This window comes from Penaeus japonicus, unplaced genomic scaffold (genome assembly GCF_977035675.1).
Source record: "Penaeus japonicus unplaced genomic scaffold, GWHDUDI00000001_assembly GWHDUDI00000014, whole genome shotgun sequence".
NCBI classification, from domain to species: Eukaryota; Metazoa; Arthropoda; class Malacostraca; order Decapoda; family Penaeidae; genus Penaeus; species Penaeus japonicus.
In genome coordinates, this window is record NW_028234416.1 from 15,260,526 (window position 1) to 15,267,805 (window position 7,280).

The following is a 7,280-nucleotide window of genomic DNA, read 5'->3' on the forward strand; positions in this document are numbered from 1 at the left end:
TAGCCAAGGTGGGGATTCGCCCCCCTCATCTTATGCCACTTCATGGCATGTGTCTTTTACCTTCAGTTGCGACCACTTCTTACCTTAATTGGAGGTGCGTGAGGGGTCGGGCAACGGCGCACGAGCGACGTCCTCTCGCTCGGACTGCGGAGGGTACAGCCGAGCAACTTCTTCGAGGAAAGCGTGGTGTCGATAGAAGTAATTATTCTGGACGAAGATGTACGTCGACAGGCCGCTTCGTCCACTCGACGTCACGCCGGAGTCGCTCAATATTTTGGGTGTGGATATCCTGATCCATGGGATCTACAAACTCCACAGAGTGGTTGACCACCCGATGAGTATCCCTCCTCGCCCAGGCCAAGGTACGCTCCCCAACCGTCACTGCAGATGATGGAGCCCGGAAGAATGTACTTTTTAATAAGAGGAACCAAAGTCTCCTTGTTCCTATTTGGAGCAAGAGGAGGAACGAAGGGAATGAGGAAGCTCTTCTTTTCCTCCCTCTCTATCCCCCCAAACTCCCAGATGTTGCTGAAGTGATGTCCTCTTCCATACTTGCTTTTTCCAAAGTAAGATCGGTCAATTTCAACAACGACACCTTCTCCACCGATTGGCTCCTGGTTTGCTAACCAATTGTCTGTAACTTCTGAGCAGAAGCTTCGCCAATCAACGCTGGTCTTCTGGGCCCAGCCAAGATTTTCAAAAATTCTGTGGTGATCCCAGTGCTTCTGCAGCCAGTGATTGATAAAGGAAACTACCTCCCACGGTAGTAGGTGAACTCCTTGGAGGAAGGTGCCCTTATAGTCACTCACGGTGAAGTTGCACTGTTTTCTTTTCTTCGTTTTTGCTGGTTTGATCCAACGGCCACAATGCCACCTTGCCTTCTCTAAATTTAAAAAAACAGGGTAATTTGCAGTTTTTACTTCCGTTGGCAGTACACTGTGGTCGCGTAATAGTTTCAGTGTTGCAGAGTTATCTTTAGAAAATAGCTTTATAAATTCCCATGGAGTGCACCTACATCCTGCACAGAATGTAGCCATCTCGAAAATGATTTTAAAATTCAAGCAAGGACCCAGATTCTATGTTCAATTCTCTGTGATTGGTTGATAACTTTGTCGGTTAGACCTATTGCTTCCCAATTGGTGCCATTACTATGATGTGACAGCATTGCCTGCTATCAATACTTGTATCTCGATTATTTTTCGTTTCCGGAAGAAAAGGGTTTTATGGCGTTACGTCATAATTAAAGCTACGTCATGCCGAAAGGTTTGTTTTTCGCTACATTTAGTTGCATCTTTATCCAATTATACCAAATTTACTACATGGGTTTCCCCTATGTGGAAAGGTTAGGAATCACTGCCGTGAGTACTGTGGAAAATTCTAAAAGATTCTTACCATCAATAGAGATTCTTATCTTTTATATAGTACATACCTGTTGCCAAATATCGCAGAGTAAGGGTCAGGCGTTCTCCTGGAGTCACTGCCTTCCTCATCTTAGTATCACTCTTTTGAATTAAGGGTGTTACTAGATAAAGGAGGTGATTAAATTGCACTTTGTCCAGTCTGAGCCATTTCTTCATTTCGTTGGGATCTTCCAAGGTTAATTAATTCCTTGACGAGGCGATGGTAGACACTCTCAGTCTCTCGTTTTTTCAACCATGAACGGACCCAAGTTCGTTTCTTTGATTGCATTTTCTTGTTACGCTCAGCAACTGCTAAAACAAAGTTTAGCATCGCTGCGCACGTTTGCTTGCTCGGAGCCATTGTTTACAATTGCGAGGTGGTTATTGCGTGACTGAGCTGATGGTTCCTGGTGCTTAAAGCGCTAGTGTGACTGCGTGCCTCAAAAAATTGACATTTTTTTGTAAAGAGTAAGTACGAGAAATGATATAAAGGCAACTATGTAAAACCATGTTATCTATAATTTCTTGTGTTCATATATGTATTTCATTTTTATACTAAAATGTAAAAAAAATATGCACTAACAATAAGGTTATCTGTCTGAAATATTACGAATCTTACAGAAAGTGAATACACTGATAAAGCGAGCGAATTTCAGTCTCACAAAAAGTTCTATGGCACAAAAAGTCCCAAATGAAAAATACAATCTATGCTTGTTAAGTGGCGATGTAAATTTATCTCTTTTATTTCATGTTAAGTTTTTGGTTGAATTAAGATTTGTAAAAGCTTGACATTTATGTAACTTAGATGTGGCTTCATATGGATGGGGCCATATGATGCCCGTACATAAGGAATGTTAATATCATGAGACCAATAGCGAACGCACGTCTTGCACTGAATAAAAGCAAGTGTTTACGTAAGGATCATAATAAATATTGGTGCGAAAAAGAAACAGTCATTAAAATAGGCACTTACAGAGAGAAAATCAAGATGAGGAGTGAGAGGACTCTTTTACAGCACTGATATTTCATATAAGAAATAAAAACTATCATAGACCGAGCGGCTACTAACGTTACTAACCCTGCCCCCACCCCCTTCTATCTCCTTCTCGGGAACAGATAATCGCACGGAGCCTCAATTGTGAGGCTTCGATTACCTTGGACCCCTGATGACTTCATGATCAGCAACATAGCATGGGATGGAGTTTGCATGGAGAATGAGGTCTGATCTTTCAGGTATCATCTCCTACAGCATGGATATTATATGATTTAACAGATGTCACATTTGAATTTAATTTACCCCATACTTATATGTACACTATTCCTCTGTGCAATGCATCATATGTATCTACTTGGAAATTTGGAATTTTGATAATATTACTTATGATTCCCTAGTGGAGCTGTTTCAAATGTCACAGGAGAGATTGCGTGTTAACATGTTCGATATGCTGACGTCGATCCGCAGTCAAACATTCTGATCGCGGTTTAACCTGTTTTAGCTTGTAGACACTTTAACATTGTCAGGGAGAGCGACTGAGGCTAAGAATAACTGGGACATTATTTCTTTGTCATTTAAAATTGTAATACTTATCTGGTATTATGTGTCATTTATTTTTGTTTGCTTTTATGCTGGATACGTTTCAGATTTATCTGAGAGGTCTTTTTCAATATCTGCTGTATTTATGGTAAAACAACGGTCGGTTACCTGCGGCTTTTCAAAAGGCTTGTGCGTCTCCTGCTTCCTTCTTACAATATGAACAAACACACGTAAATAATAATGTGTAAGATACATGCATAAACAGCCACAACATCATAGTGTAGGTGACCATGTTTCTGTTAGTACCTCTTCTAGGGAATAATTTACTAAATTATAATGATAATGATTATTATTAAAGTGTATTTGCTTATATTGTCTATGGATACATGTAACTCAATATGGGATTAGGGACGAAAAAACGTTCAATGTTTTGGATTTCCATGCGTGTAGTTCTGTTGGTGAGGTGGTTCTTTGGTGACTCTGTCCTTGGGGAAGCAATCGTGTCTGTAGTGACTGGGAGCACAGATACAGGGGCCTCGATGGCTTGACACAATTGTAAGCTGACGAGTCAAGGGCTGGAGGTAGCTGGAGCAGATTGGGTCTGACGTGATGGATGCAGCCTCTGTGACTTGCTACTGGTGACGACACACCACAACTAACCCTATAAGTTTAGCAATGGCAAACCTTTGTTCAGAGAACTTTCCAATCAGCGTGCATATTTTTGTTTTCCACCAGATGTTGATATGTGTTTCTTGGTCCATACATTTAAAGAAGGGAGTAGAGGTACTAAACTGATAACAATGTCATGGGCTTGTTCGATATCCCAGCCTCAAAAGTATTCTAATCAGATCACAGATGACCAGCCTTGCCTATGACTTGAGTCGAAATGTAATGCAGCACTATTGTCAAACTACCACTTTGGTAAAACTATTTACTATTGCTTGTATTGTTTTTAATGTATGTATTTTTGTGTTGGTTACTACGGTTGCTGGAGCGCGATCCAAAACACGTTGCTGGAAGAGAGCAGGCATTTATCTTTATTTTCAACGGAATCAGGTTTTGTTAGACTTTTATTTCAAACGATAGTATTTCTCCTGCAAATATGGTACTTAACTGAATATGAGTATATACAAGAGAAATTTAGGAAACCTTGTTATTATTGTTACAGTGGGCAAGCTGGTGAGGGAGGCTTCATTTGAGGGAATTAATGGGTGTTTGCACAAAAATCAGAAGCATCACATTGTGAATCAATTTAGTTTGTTGTGCATTGGCAGTATTATATCCCAGTAGGGGGCATTACGTGACTGTTGGGAGAAGGAGAATAGGTAGCGAACGTGTACGAAGCATGAAAGAAGGAAGGATAAAAAAGCAGGGATAAGAGTTGGGTCCTTAAATACTGGCACCATGACTGGTAAAGGGATGGACCTGGCCGACATGATGGAGAGGAGGAAAATAGATATTCTCTGTTTACAGGAAACTAACTGGCGGGGCAGTAAAGCGAGGCTGATCGGCGGAGGTTATAAATTGTTCATGGGATAGAGGGAAGGAGACACGGTATTGGGGTAATAGTTAAGGAAAAGTATATCAACAGCATACTGGAAGTGAAGAGGGTATCAGATGGAGCAAAATAACTGAAGATGGACGTAGAAAGGATCCAAATAAATGTGATCAGTGCATATGCCCCACAGATGGGGTGCGAGATGGAGGAAAAGGAGTTTTGGAGCGAATTGGAAGAATTGATTCAGAACATCCCCAGAAAGGAGAGAGTTATTATTGGAGCAGACTTCAATCGTCATATTGGAGAAGGAAATAATGGGGACGAGGAGGTGATAGGCAAATATGGCGTGGGGGAGAGGAATGCAGAGGGGAGGATGATTATTGACTGGGCAAAAAAGATGGAGATGACACTGATGAATACATATTTTAATAAGAGGGAAGAGCACAGAGTTACATACAAGAATGGAGGTAGGAGTACGCAGATAGACTTTATAATATGTAGGAGATGTAACTAGAGGGAATAAAACTATTGTGCCATGCAAAGAAGATATGGGAAAGAGTTGTAGAAGTGAAACTACGGAGAGTTGTGTATCAGTGATGAACAGTTCGGATTCATGCCAGGGAAAAGCACAACAGATGCAATTTTTGCTCTTAGGATGTTGATGGAAAAGGACAGAGGGAACTGCATTGTGTTTATTGATTTAGAAAAGGCTTACGATCGGGTTCCGAGAGAAGAGCTATGGTATTGCATGAGGAGCTCAGGAGTATCAGAAAGGTTTGTGAGGGTGGTGAGGGACATGTATGAAGATAGTATAACAACAATAAAGTGCACAGCTGGAATGACAGAAGATTTTGGGGTGGGGACTTCACCAGGGATCGGCTCGGAGCCCTTTCCCATTTGCGATTATCGTGGACAGACTGACTGATAGGGTAAGACAGGAAGCCCCACAAACTTTGTTGTTTGCTGATGATGTAGTAATATGTTCCGAATGCCGAGTGGAAGTGGAGACAGTTAGAAAGATAGAGGTATGCACTAGAGAGGAGCGGACTGAAAGTGAGCAGGACCAAGACTGAGTACATGTGTCTGAATGGATGTGGTGAGGAGTCAATAAGGCTATAAGGAGGGGCAGATGGCAAAGATAGAGGAATTCAGGTACTTAGGGTCAACAGTATAAAGTAATGGAGACTGCGGTAGGGAAATAAAGAAGAGAGTGCAAGCAGGTTCGAATGGATGGAGGAAGACTGCAGCAGTGATATTTGATAGGAGGGTGTCTGCAAGAATTAAAGGAAAAAAATATAAAACAGTAGTTCGTCCTGCCATGCTGTACAGAATAGAAACCATTCCAATGACAAAGAGGCAGGAAGCAGAGATGGAAGTAAGTCAACTAAAAATGTTCATATTTTCCCTGGGTGTGACGAGGGTAGATAAAATCCAAAATAAATATATTAGAGGGACAACATATGTTCAGCAATTTGGGAAAAAGGCACAGGAAGCAAGGCTAAAGTGGTTTGGGGATGTGAGGAGGAGGGATGAGGATTATGTGGGGAGGAGAATGTTGGATATTGAGGTACCCGGAAGGAGGAAGAGAGGGAGACCAAAGAGAAGGTACATGGATGCTACAAAGGAAGACGTGGAAGCAGTAGGTGTGACTGAGGAATACGCAGAAGGCAGAGTGCGTTGGAGAAAGATGATCCGCTGTGTTGAAGCCCTAAATGGGAGCAGCCGAAGGAAAAAGAAATGTTTAAGGAATATTGGACCAAATTTTAATCATTGATTGTTTGTACATTTTATTGACATACTAATATGAATTTCTGTTTTGAGTTAAGATGTGTCATTATTAAGATATTGAGTGGTGTTATGGTCTAATTGACTTGAACATTATAAAATTAATTTTCCTTGGCCTTATGTTGTCAGATATAATTTTGAGTGAATCTGTAATTTCTTTAGTGTGATTAGTGTATAGATTTGGAATTTATATTGTTAGTCATAAGCACACTGTACATGTGGACCATATTGAGTGCATGTGTACTCGTTATGTAGTATATTTCAGGTTGAAATTATTACAACCCATTTCAACAATAGCTTCGAGATAGGGGCTTGACAAAGACTGGGCTGAAGAAGGAGCGGGCTGCAGCCAAGGGTAAGTTTGGCTAACAGTTTCACAGAGGCCCTTCAGGATAAGGCACCCATTAACGCACTTTACAGTATTCATAATGAGGTAGCGATTGCATTTGAACGATTTGAAAATATTAACGAGGAATGTGGAAATTCATTGGAAGATATATTTTTCAATATTTTTCAACTAGAGACAATGCAAAGGAATTTAAAAATCAAATTAGAAAATGAAAGAATAAATAAAAATTCTGTTCAGAGACATGAAAAATCTATGGTGTCACAAAGACTGTCAGTTAAATCATTTGATCCACCCACCTTCTTTGGTGATATGTGAGATTTTCCTAATTTTAAAGATGATTAAGAAGGGTTGGTTGTTTATTTATGATTAGGACCCATATGTATGGCGACAGTGTTTGTCTGAAGAAGCATGGCAAACAGTGAAGGGTTTGGACAATGACGACCATGTAAAGTTTGAGTGACTAAATTACAAGGATGGTAATCGTATTTGATCATCAGTGGATTTGATCATCAGTGATTTGTGTACTTTAAAGTCCTTGATTTGTGTACTTTAAACTCATTGATAATAGTTGAAAGATGTCACATAGGTTTGAAAAAATAAATGAACCTTGAAGCTGAGATGAGCTCGACTAACGTCTTATGGTTAGTGGAAATAGCACTGCCAGTTACAAAGAAGAGGGAATGGGTGGCAGTGATGGACGAAGAGACAATTAGT

At 40.5% G+C, this 7,280-nt stretch overlaps 1 pseudogene; it reads right to left on the reverse strand.

Annotated features, from left to right (window-relative positions):
• Nucleotides 1-202: 202 nt before the first annotated feature.
• On the reverse strand, nucleotides 203-1,490 carry LOC147470527 (uncharacterized; annotated as a pseudogene).
• Nucleotides 1,491-7,280: the final 5,790 nt, after the last annotated feature.